Source organism: Odocoileus virginianus, chromosome 9, assembly GCF_023699985.2.
Source record: "Odocoileus virginianus isolate 20LAN1187 ecotype Illinois chromosome 9, Ovbor_1.2, whole genome shotgun sequence".
Taxonomy (NCBI): domain Eukaryota; kingdom Metazoa; phylum Chordata; class Mammalia; order Artiodactyla; family Cervidae; genus Odocoileus; species Odocoileus virginianus.
In genome coordinates, this window is record NC_069682.1 from 20,386,542 (window position 1) to 20,399,858 (window position 13,317).

The 13,317-nt window shown below is 40.2% G+C and overlaps 1 long non-coding RNA gene across 1 annotated transcript in view; it reads left to right on the forward strand.

Moving 5' to 3' along the window:
- Window positions 1-13,317, forward strand: part of LOC139036481 (uncharacterized) — a 42,413-nt gene that overhangs the window by 11,973 nt on the left and 17,123 nt on the right. The window contains exon 2 of the long non-coding RNA XR_011489245.1: window positions 11,196-11,295. This is a non-coding gene — a long non-coding RNA (uncharacterized lncRNA). The remainder of the gene's footprint in view (window positions 1-11,195; window positions 11,296-13,317) is intronic.

A 13,317-nucleotide genomic window follows, 5' to 3' on the forward strand; every position in this document is an offset into this window, starting at 1 on the left:
ATTCAGAAGCATCAATTTTTCAGTGCTCAGCCTTCTTTATGATCCAACTCTCACATCTGTACATGACTACTGGGAAAAACCTTAGCTTTGCCTATACAGACCTTTGTCAGGAAAGTGATGTTTCTGCTTTTTAATGTACTCTCTAGGTTTGTCATAGCTTTTCTTCCAAGGAAGAAAAAAAAATTAAATATATACTTATTGAAGAAATAAATGTTAGAGAAGAGGAAGATGTGGTGGTAGGTGGACTAGAGAGCTGCAGAAAGGCTTCATGGAGGTGGGAAGACCTGATCTAGGTTTTGAAGAATGGCTAAAATTTGAGTGTATCAAAGGGAAAGCAAGCTGACATGCCAGGAAAAGTGAAGAGCTGGGAGAAGAGATGGACCTGGTCCCATAAGCTCAGGAGACAGACAATAATTGCTCCTGGTTGGAATGCAAATTGTGGGTTGGAAAAGAGTAGAGTAAGTGTGGAGAAATCAAGCCTGGATGAAGAAGAGTATCAGGCCCAGCCTATACACTGTGGTTCTCAAACTTTGGCTGACTTTATACACAGCTTTGTTGGGCCCGAGTCCCAGAGTCTCTGTCTCAATAGATCTGGGGTAGGCCCTGAGATGTTTCAGTTCTAATACTTTCCCAGGTCATGCTGGATGCACGTTAGAACCACCTAAAAGGCTTCTCAAAAAGCCAAAGCCAGGGCCCTACTCCTCAGGGATTTCAATGTAACCAGTCTGAAGTAGAACCTGAGCACTATTGTTTATTTTTTTAATAATCATAATTGGTGATTAAAATAGGCAACCAGGGTGTCTAATCCTTCTAATTACTTGTATAAGCAATAAGGAGCCCTTCATGGTTTCTGTTACACAAATAATAATCAATGTCAAAAAATGAGAAATTACAAAAAAAAAATCTAAATTATGTAAAATCCCAATACAAAGACAACTACTGATTTTTTTTTAATATATATCTGTTTATTTAAATAAATAAACAGATATATATATATATATATATTTATTTATTTAGCTGCATTGGGTTTTAGTCGTGGCACCTGGAATCTTTCATTTTGGTGTGCAGGCTTCCTTCTAGCTGTGGCACACAGGATTAATTGCCCCACAGCTTGTGGGATCTTAGTTCTCCAACCAGAGTTCAAACCTGTGTGTACCCTGCATTGGAATGCAGATTCTTAACCACTGGACCACCAGAGAAGTCCCGAGAATAACTACTGTTGATGGTTTAGAATAAAATCTCCAGATCTTTCCCATGCAAACATATACATAAAAACATATATTGACAAAGATGGGATTATGTTTACTAATTGCTTTTATTGTGAATGACTTCCATAACAATAAATACAAGTATTAATATAAATCGTAGTTGATGATGACTGCATAGTATTCCTTCAGAAGGATGTGCTGTGGCTTAACCCATCAGTAGAGCATGTTTTAAGACTGTGGAGGGTGAGCCACACCATATGATCAGAGAGAAAGCACAGGACTCAGGTTCTATTCCTGGCTTTCCCACTGGCTGGGTGAAGTTAGACAAACCAAAATCTACGCAGGGGACTTCCCTGGTGGCCCAGTGGTTGAGAATTCACCTGCCAGTGCAGGGGACTCAAGTTCAATCCCTGGTCCAGGAAGATTCCACATGTGGCAGAGTAACTAAGCCTATTCACCACAACTGCTGACCTCTTGCTCTAGAGCCGACCTCATGATGCAACTAAGCCCACACACCCTGGAGGCTGTGCTCCGCAATGAGAGAAGTCACCACAGTGCAAAGTCCAAACACTGCAACTAGAGAAAGCCCGCTCACAGCAACAAAGACCGTCTCAGCCAAATAAATAAATATTTTTTAAATGTTAGTTTTAAAAAATTGTGCATGCTGCTAAAAAGCCCTCAACTGGGGTATTATTGGTAAGAAACAATTAGAATAAAGAAACCCTAGGATTTGTTGACAGTAAAATGTGAGAGTTATGGAAAAAAAATATTTTAAATATGGAAATTGTTAGTAGACAAAGAAATAACTTTTTTTATTATTTAAAGAAAAGCCCAAGATAGGAATTAACATACTTTTTCAAAGACAGAGAGGCTCAAGATAGTGACATATATTATTTCCTTCTCTGAAATATAATAATACTTTCTTGAAGTGCTAGCTGATGTCTTACCTAATCCGTAAAGCCTGCTGTGATTTTTACCCTGTGATTTCCTGTTACACTTACAGTTTAACACACGGCTTAGCCCTTAATCACAGAGTCTTTTATCCTTTCTCAATTATTTGTCTTGGCACCCCAACTAGGCTGTAAACTCGTTGAGCACAGAGATGGCCCCCTCCACCACCGCTCCTAATACTTACTTTTTGAGCTCTAGTACCTAATGTAGTGCAGAGTTCACAGTAAGTATCTATTAGGAACATTCGTTGATCTTCAATTTTGCAATTCAGTAATCTGGCCAGCAGACCACTCTAGTTACTGATGCATATTTTCTATCCCTATCGACAAATCTCTAGGAATCCTTAAATTTATAAATATGTCAAAGACAGCTACTTCAATTTAGACAGTTTCTAAGTAATCTAGCATTTGAGGTTCCCCCCTTCCATTGGCTCTGGAAATCTAAGCTCCCCAAAGCCCCCTTTTTTCCTATTTCACACTAAATGACAGCTTCAATGTCTTCCAGAGTTCAAGTCAGTGTACAGATCATACTGCCATGGAATCTGCAATTCAGTGTATTTGGTGAGCTCATTACGCAATAAAACTTGAGGTCAGAGATTAAAGTCTATTTTCCAGCAGACAAAAATTGGTTTGACAATATGCAACCCACAGTTTGTTCAATACAATACTCACATATGGCAAATTATGCTTCTGAGGTAGTCAAAACCTTTTCATTTTTATTAATATTTGGTTATAAAGGAACAAAATTCACAATTCTCTTTTTGCCTAAAAATAATACAGAGAAGCAGTGAATGGTTTTTCTTTCTTATAGTTTATATTAACTAAGAACTCCTAAATATGAAATCTGTCAACTTACCCAGACTATTCTCAATTATTGGCAATTTTTCCAATATAATACTTTAAAGACAGAAAAAAAAAAATTCCAGCCGCAGTCTTTCCTTTCTTTCTCTCCTTCTTCCTTCTTTTTATTTCCCCCTTTCTTTATCCCCTTCTCTCTCTCCCACTCACTGCCTCCCTCCATTCCCTCCCTCTTTGTGTTCCTTTCATGTAACATTTAGTGCCCGCTATGCGTGCTGCTGAACCAGGCACTACACAGACAGCACTGAACATCACACACACAGTCATAGCTCTGGTCAAAGAGCCAGTTATAAACCAGAGATTACAAGCTGGCAGCTTTCAGATCTATCATGACCCACAAATGAATTTTGTTTGGCCCACACCATGTCTTTTTAAAATTATTTCCCTACATTTTAAGACCAGGACCTTTCCCACAAAAAATCACAATTCTGGGTTATATGAAAAATTGGAAAATCTAGTAGCACTGAGTCCCTGCTCCCTGAAGAGAGCAGCTAGCAGATCCGAGTGGGAAATGCCCTGGTTGGACACATAGAGTTCTTCCCAGCCCTCATGCACTCTCCCTCACTCAGCAGTATGTGCAACTGCTATGTTAAACAGTCATAGAAATAATAAATGTACAGTTACCAATAGCAGCAAATGCTATAAAGCGAAAATACAGAGCTTTATGAGAGAATATAAGAGGGAAACTAATTTAGATTGAGGGTCAAGCATGATCTCTTTAAGGAAATCACTTTCTTAACTTTCCTCAATACTGACACTTACCTCTTATGAAGTATTTACCCAAATGATAATAAGTACCATTTGTAGAGAATCTTCTGGTGCCAGGTACCTTATTTAATTCTCAGAAAACAATTCTGCATCATCTCCATTTTGCTAATGAAACACCTATGAAATACATGAGGTTCAAGAAGGTCAAACAATTAACCCAAATATATAAAACCAGAAATAGAAAACCTGAAGTCAGAACCAAACCCTGATTAATTCCAAATTATATGTTCATTCCAGTAAAAAGAGCTGTTTCAAATAAGTCCCATTTCCAATTCCAAGAGTCATTATGTCTCTGCTCTTCCTAAAACACATGGCCAAGAATATTCAATATAGCACACTCTTGATTTTTCTCTACCGTGAGACTGAATTTGTTCTCAGACTGTACCTCCACTTATGTGTAGAGTAGGGCAGAGTCACCATGTGAAGATAAAGATACAGGTATTAGGGATTGTGTTGTTGTGTTGTCCAAGGATACAAATGTTAAACTCTAGGTTTTCTAGGTTTTGAAGAAAGTAGAATCTGAGCATTCATGGCATTATGTGTATCTTAGCCTCATAACACTATATTCCTCACCTACAAGATAGTTCAGCCTTTTTCCTCATTAATAAATTTGCTTTTCTAGTCAGCTTGGCAAACTGAGCCAATGTAAGAAATCCTTCCACTTTGACCTCATAGGAATGCTGCATTTTCTTTTTTATGTTAAGACATAAATGAGTTTGAAATCAAGAAGTGAAACTCTTAGGAATAGAGCAAAATTTAGGATGGTAATTGGGAACTGAAGTCAAAATGTTCACAGGAGAATCTGAGTTGAATATGGGCCTTAACAGTTTGTGACATTAGCACCTATGTGAGGACAGGGGTATAGGACTCTAGGTCAAGGCAGGACTCACACAGGGCTGGCCCTAGAAAAACTTTTCCCACCCATCTGAGGAAGCAGCAAGGAAACTTGCTCCCATGAATGGAAAAACAGTCACTGGAGAGAAATTTGAAACCCAGACCTTTGGCTTGTGCAGAAAACAAGGTTGAAATTCACACTCTTCGTGATACTGGAACCTCAAGGCTAAAAAATTAAAAGTATAAAGTGGCTTGACACTACAGAACCCACAGGTCCCCAGTCAGGGGGAAAAGTAAAACATTTTGTAGGAACTCTCCAACAACCCAACACACAAGAGACTTTCACAGAAAACAGAACAACTCCTGCTGAAGATAATTTCACAGTAAAAATCAGAAACCACACCAGGAAATAAACCACTGAGGAAATGTTGGCAGACAGGACAAAGGTGGTCCTTTATACCCGAGGACTGGTTTCAGTAAAACTATTTAAAAAAGAGTTTAAGGTAAGTATGTTAAAAATATTTGGAGAGACAGGGTAGGGGAAGAAAAATCTCTTCCTCTGTCTATAATAGTTCTCCGGCCAGTACCCTGTAAGTTGGATTCACAGGAGTAAAGCATACAAATTTATTTAAGCTAAGATTTACATGACACAGAAGCCCTCATAAGGAAATGGAAATCCAAAGAAGTGGTTAAACCTGAGCCTTTTTATACAGTTTGATGAAGAGTAGGAACTTGCACAAAAATTGATAGGACAAAAAGATACAAGCTCAAGGTAGAAAACTGGGGAGACAACAAGACTTGATCTTCAAATTCCTCTCATAGTCCCTCTGTCTTAGGAGATAGGGTGGTCCTTTCCTCTGGATATGGGGAGGCCATCTCTCACATGAGGGTCTCAAAACCTGCTTCAGGTGAGATGGGGTAGGTCAGAGAGTTCTTCCTGCATCTTCTGTTTCTCAAACATCTTCAGCTTAATATATTCCATGTGCCAAGGTGCCTTTTTTTTAGGGTAGTGTGTCCTGAACCCTGTCACTGAGAATCAGTGCACAATGAGGAAACAGAACTATTTGACCTTGACGGTCCCTTCTTTCAACACCAACATTACAATCGCCCAACCCTGCCTTCTACCTGCAGATTCCGGAGCTGCAGATTCCGCAGCTGCGGATTCTACCAACCACAAATCAGTTCAGAACAAAACCAGTGCAAGGTTGGTCGAATCCCCCGATATGGACCCTGAGAATTTAGAGGGCCAACTGTACTAGACCCTTTAATATAAGGAACTTTCGAATTCACAGAGTTTGTTTATCCAAAGGAGTCCCAGACCTTATCCCCCTAGGCATATGGAGGGCCATCTCTATTGGACTATGTAAGTAGTGGGCATTGATCTTAATCTACAGTCTGAGGCAACTAATAAATATACATGAGTGCTCAGCTGCTTCAGTAGTATCTGACTCTTTGCGACCCTATGGACCGTAGACTGCCAGGTTCCTCTGGCCATGGGATTCTCCAGGCAATAATACTGGAGTGGATTGCCATGCCCTGCTCAGGGGATCTTTCCTACCCAGGGACCAAACCCAAGTGTCTTGTATCTCCTGCATTGGAAGGTGGGTTCTTTATCAATCGCATCAGCTGGGAAGCCCAACTAATAAATATTACTTTCTGTATTTCCTATACCTTAAATTTTCTTTTGAGTCCTCATTCCGTCAGTCTGACAAAAAACATTAACTGTTCAGGATTCCCCACCCTCTTCCCTGTCATGTCAAGATGCCAGGGAACTTTCTACCAAAGCACTAGAAAAGCAAGCCATTCCTCAGATTGTTTGCTATAGATTTTACAGCATTCCATTTGCTCAATAAATACTTGTTGGTCTACTGATTTAGGAAAAACACCTAGGAAGGCTTTTTATCTGTAGCCCACCACATTCTTAAAATGATTAGAATGACAAAGATATCTATACCAGAAGCTTTAAAACACAAAGAAAATCAGAATCAAGAGTGGGAAATAAAAAGAAAAAAGTGTTCCTAAGAGTTGAGAACAGACTTTTGCTGCAAGCACGCAAGTAGCCAAGGCAAGGAGGAAATTTGGGATTCTATAGTTCATGCTGTGCTCGCCACTCAGTCGCTTCAGTCCTGTCCACGCTTTACAACCCTACGGACTATGGCCTGCCAGGCTCTTCTTGTCCATGGGATTCTCCAGACAAGAATGCTGGAGTAGGTTGCCATGCCCTTCTCCAGGAGATCTTCCCGACCCGCAAATCGAACCCATGTCTCCTGTGTCTCCTGCACTGCCGGTGAATTCTTTATCCACTGAGCCATCTGGGAAGCCTCCATAGTTCAGGCTGTCAGAAAAGCAAAAATAGGACTTCTCTGGTCATCCTATGGTTAGGACTCCACCCTTCCAATGCAGGGGGCAGGAACTAAATGGTCAGGGATCTAAGATCCCACGTGCCCTGCAGTGCAGCCAAAAAACAAAAACGAAGAAAAAGAACTGGTACTAGAACCAAGTTGACCCAGGTTTTGGTCTAGCTCTGAGACCTCAGGCAAAAAGAAAATAATAATACACTATTCCTTAATGGAAAGAATGTTTTGCTTATTTATCAATTAAGTTGAGTCTCTTGGGGACAAAACTATTTAAGTGATGAGAGACCAGCAGCTTAATGGTGAACAGAATGAGATAAAAGAAATACTGAAGTTAAAAGAATGTAATAGGGACTTCTCTGGTAGTCCAGGGCTGGGACTCAGCACTCCCAATGTAGGGGGCCTGAGTTCAGTCCCTGCTCAGGGAACTGAATCCCACATTTTGCAACTAAAGATCCACACGCCACAATGAAAACTGAAGATCCCGCACACCACAGTTAGGACCTGACACAGCCAAATAAATGGATAAAAACATTTTTTAAAAATGTAATAAAGTTCTTTGAGATTCATGAAAACTAGAAAGAAAATATAAATGTGCTGTTTGTTAAAGCAATTTTGAGAAGCACAGGAAATACATGTATGTGGTAGTTTAGTCATTTTATTCCCACTTACAGCTATTACAGAAATTGGAGACTTTAAGAACAGGTATATATTTAAGGATGAATAACACTGCCATTTAGTAAATTATTACTGCTATTAATCCAAGTCAGTTGAAATTGTTCCTTAAAAGTCTAAGTTAACCTAACCTTCTGTCATATCAGAAATCATATCGAAGCATTAACAAAATCAAAAGGCAAATTTTGTCAATAGGTAAAATCAAATCAAACAAGCAGTTTTCAAGGCTCAGGAATGAGTTACAGACCTAGCATAAACCTAGTTAAAGAAGCAAATGATGTAGGGAATTAACGGCTGAACCAGAACTAGCACCATCAAGCCCTGCCAGGTTAACTCCTGAGGATGATGTAGTGCCTTTTGGGGAAAAAAAAAGTGAGAGAGAGAAATCAAGAATTGTGTTCAAAAAAAAAAAGACTTGTGTTTAAAACTGCTCTCCCATGATCGCCTTGTAAGAAAAAGGACATGCCTGTTTAATGATTCAAATACATCCAGGAACCACCTGTCACTTCAATGACAAAAAACCAACGATGATAATAATTAAGTTGTATGCATGTGAATTTTAGAGAAACACTGTTAATCAGCCTTAATCTTATTCTGATGTTACCCTGTGCAGCAGGTTTAAACACTAAGCTCTTCCAGAGCCACATCAGCTGCTCAGGCCATAGGATGATTCTACTGTGATGAATAAATAGTACCTTCTGACCTGAAAGAGTTAATATGACTCCCCTCCCCCAAATGTATTACTAGGGAGCTGTCTGAGATATTATTTGATCCTGGAAAGAAAAAGACCCATTTGTTCCCTAAGGTATTTTTTTTTTAATTCATAAAGACCAGCAAAGACCCCTTCTTCTTCCTATATCCAACCCCCACTCCTCCCTACCCTAAAAACCATACTTTGTAAACCAAATTTTCAAACTGTAAGACTGGTTTTTCTCATGAGGCAAAGGAAAAAAAGCCTCTGTGATTAATGCTTTAGCTAAAAGCATAGAATGTAAAATGGGAAGATTATTTATGGTTCTTCTCTTCAGGAGCTAATAGAGTCAGATGTTAGCCTAAAAGGATGGAAATCCTACAGTGGGATTTTTTTTTTTTCCAACAGATAAAAGTGGCTTCTGGAAACAGCATAAATACTGTCTGCAGTAAGCCATAAGCACTAATAATTTTGCTATAAGTGCTCAGTCAAAGGGAGATGAACATGTTAAATGTTATTTAAAAATGGACAGCATGTTATCTTGAAAGCCACAGTGAAACACTAACCTAAGTGCCGAGCAGGGCTTTCAGTGCCGAGTTTTAAGATGGACGGTGGTTGGAGGGATTTCCCAGCTACTCTTCCATGTGGTCAAATCACATTCAGTAGCTCAAAATGTAATATGGATTGAATTTTCAATTTCCAGTTATATTTTCCCCAAGGCCGTTAAATTTCTTTTTTCCTAAACTGCTCATTCGTCTTCGGTAATTCTGTTCAAAAGAGCCACTTCGCTAATTATCTAAGGTAGGCGAGTGAGCATGAAACTTGATTTCACTACCTTCAACACTGTTAATTTGGCAGAGAAGAGTTTTATTTGTTAATAGGGTATTTCCAGTGAAAAGCTTTTTGCATTTTTGCTCCCCTTTTAACAGTCCAGAACATCAAAAGTTTCCTCTTCTTTAGTGATGTTCTTTAAAAAAAAAAATTAGATTTAATGAATTATTAGGGAGAAATAAGGAAATAATTTGGAAATTAAAAGGCCTCAGGTGAAATGCGAAGACAAATATATTGTCTCTTTATAATAAAAGAGATCTCCACAAAACATATGTGTTGGTTGTCAGTAAGCCAACAGTTGCTTACTGGTCTAATTTTGGGGATGATTAAAATATTCCTGGAGAAGGAAATGGCAACCCACTCCAGTATTCTTGCCTGGGAGAAATCCCATGGACATAAGAGCCTGGCGGGCTGCAGTCCATGGGGGTTGCACAGAGTTGAATGTGAGTTAGCAACTAAACAGCAGCAACAACAAAAAATATTCTTATGCACAGAAATTGTATTGTTACCAGGTGATTCCACAGGTGATTTTGGTCAAAGTAGCCAATACATGCCCTGAAGGGACAGACAGCTCCAAAGGCGTCCCACCTTCCTGTGGGTGGAAATGGTCTAGATGTGGGCTGATGTCAGAGGAGTGCTCCAAATCAAGCTCCTTAAATATGTACAGAGTGCTGTGCACATGTACATCATTGACAGGAAAGTAGTTAATGAATCCCCGGCCCCATCCTTGCTTCCATCCCTGGTTGGGGAACTGAGACCCAGTGTGCTGGGTGGCATGGCCAAAAAATAAAACAAAACAATGTCACATCTAGTGAATCACAGAATATTTGACCTAATAATGTTGTGAGTAAAGGGACTATTTATAAAGGTGCTGTATTTGTAGGTCCACTGTTGCAAAGTACCAAAGGGGAGTTGGTTTAAACAGAATTTTATTGTTACAAAGTTCTGGAGGCTGGAAATCCAAAACCAAGCTGTTGGCAAGGTTGCTTTCCTCTGAGGACTGTGGGGGGAGGGGCTGTCCCAGGCCTGTCTCCTTAACCCGCCGATGGCCTTCTCCCCGCTGTCTTCACATCTTTTTCTCTCTGTGTGTCTGTCTCTGCATCCATTTCTCCTTTCTACATCCAGTCATATTAGATCAGGGCTGCATCCTTGATGACCTCGCTTGATTCTCTTGTAACTTGTCTCTCTTTAAGAATCCTATCTCCAAAAAAAGATCGCATTCTGAGATCCTGGCAGTTAGGACTTCAGCACGAGGATTTTGGAAGGACATCACTGAACCCATAATAGCTGTGGGCAACTTTTGAGAAAGCCACCAAAGGATGGCGCTGTAACCTGGAGCTGATCACAGCAGAGAGCATGAGATTATCAGAACCATTAGAAAGAGGAGCTGCTGCTGCTGCTACGTCGCTTCAGTCGTGTGTGACTCTGTGCGACCCCATAGACAGCAGCCCACCAGGCTCCTCCGTCCCTGGGATTCTCCAGGCAAGAACACTGGAGTGGGTTGCCATTTCCTTCTCCAATGCATGAAAGTGAAAAGTGAAAGGGAAGTTGCTCAGTCGTGTCCGACTCTTAGCGACCCCATGGACTGCAGCCCACCAGGCTCCTCCGTCCATGGGATTCTCCAGGCAGGAGTGCTGGAGTGGGGTGCCATTGCCTTCTCCAGAAAGAGGAGCTCGGTGGAGACAACTGTCGTGTAGGAACCAGGTTTGTTGTTGTTGCTTAGTTGCTCTTTCGCGACCCTGTGGACTGTAGCCCATCTGGCTCCTCTGTCCATGGGATTTTCCAGGCAAGAGCACTGGAGTTGGTTGTCATTTCCCTCTCCAGGGAATCTTCCTGACCCAGGGGTCGAACCCTCAGCTCCTGCTGCAACTCCTGCATTGCAGTCGGATTCTTTACCAGGGAAGCCCATAGGAACTAGGGCTTTCAGTAAAAGGATTCAGCTAACAAGCAACAATGGCAGGGATGGAACTGAAGAGTGGAGGGAACAAGTGCCCTGACCTCACCCACCTTCCATCTCCTCCTACAGGTTCCTCCCACGGGGCAAACCAGTTAGAAGCCAGAGAAAGAGCCAGTGGATCAACCCAGACCAGCTAGCTTCCTGGGGCCCCTCTGCAGGGTGCAGAAAGGTAAAGATAGAAGCTGGAGTGATATGCAGAAGATACCCAGTAGACTGTCTTCTACAATTCATAAAATCAGCAACTAGATATGCAAGAATTTCATATATTTTTTTCTATATATATTTGAAATAATTCACAGTAAAATTTTTAAGCTTACAGTAAGTATATTGTTACATTGGGGAAAATACACATAATATAATCACTACTCATGTTCTTTTTTTTTTTTTCCATTTATTTTTATTAGTTGGAGGCTAATTACTTTACATCATTGCAGTGGTTTTTGTCATACATTGAAATGAATTAGCCATGGATTTACATGTATTCCCCATCCCGGTACCCCCTCCCACCTCCCTCTCCACCCGATCCCTCTGGGTCTTTCCAGTGCACCAGGCCCGAGCACTTGTCTCATGCACCCAACCTGGACTGGTGAACTACTCATGTTCTGAAGGATATGCTCATAAATGCAACCATGGCACTTCCCAGGCGGTCCAGTGGTTAAGACTCCATGGTTCCCCTGCAGGGAGCACAGGTTTGATTCCTGGTCAAGCATTAAAGATCTCACATGCCACACGGCACAGCCCAAAACAAATAATGCAATCATGTTTATCTCCTGGTTGAGCGTTAAGAATAATTTTTATTTCCTTTAATTACTCAGTATTAACATTTTGAAGTTTTTTACCGGAATGAAGTGTACAGTAAAGTAACACTGCCGTCAGTGTATATAGTAAGGAGTAGCATCTCTGTGAGTAAATGGAGGAAGGCTCCAGGAAAGAAGCTTAGGTTGCAGGAGGGTTTGCTTTCAGTGGAAAAGATTCCAGAAATCAGAGTATAACAGTTGGAAGATGAATAGGAAAAAGAGAATATGTAATAATATGGAACTCAAACCAGAGGAGAAGATGATACAATGGGCTTGCATTTTGGGTGGCGGCCAAACATTCAGGGGGTTATGTATATGGCCGTGAAGAATTAACTGCCTTCTGCGTTCTAAATGGAACTCTGATGAAAGTTATTTTTTAAACCCCAAGTGTCAGAAGCCTGACCATACTAGCAGTCAACAGTCCTTACTTAGGGCTCTATCTGGAATGTGTGTGAAGATCTATTATGGAGCCTTCCAAAAAAACCCTTTCCCATGGAGCACCAGAACACTCAGGCCTCCTTTGATGGGGTATGAACTTAGCTGAGATCAGTTCTTGGAGTCACCATCATAAGGTATTCTATGACTTCTGCAGTGTCGAAGTAGGATCTCTGTTTTTATATTGCTGAACAGATGTAAAGTTTTAACTTCAATATAAAGGTTACAGCATAAATTCCATATGCCTTTGTAAGTTCTATGACATGGTAAATAAAGTAAAAAAACAGCATCTCCACATATCCTATAAAAGTCTCATATCAATTTTCATCAGCAGACTACGAGTAACATACCAAGCATGTGCAAACATGTAATATTAGAGCCTTCCAACTCAGAAAAATACTCAGCTTTTTCTCAAACTAACAATGACTGTATTCCTCAGAGAGCCGTGAATATGTAAAGTTTGAGGTTTTTACGTCCAACTGTTCTTAAAGTTATTTGAGGGCAGAAAAAGGTCACCAGGATTTTTTTAAATCATTTTATACAAAAACAGCTGGACTGCTTTACTCTAACATCCCCCAGCTACCCAATGGGAAGAAACCTGCCTTGCTTAAACCTGAACAGCGTGACAACACTCTTCAGAAAGAGAGCAAGAACATTTTTATATTGGAATGCGGTTTCAGATCTGATCATAGATGGTTATCTGTTTTCATGCTGAAAAATGTGACTTCTCATGATAAATAAAACTGATGTAAGACAGTATTTTTTCTGAAATTTGGATTATACCAGGTAAGAGAAAACAGAAACTCAAAACATCATTATTTCATTATTACATTTACTTTTCCTACCAGTCTATATATGTATACACAGAAAGTAGGAGTAAAATTGAAAGAAAGAAGCTGAAAGACTATTTCTAAAACTCAAAGTTCAAACTGTTCTCACACATTTTAAAATTAATCTTT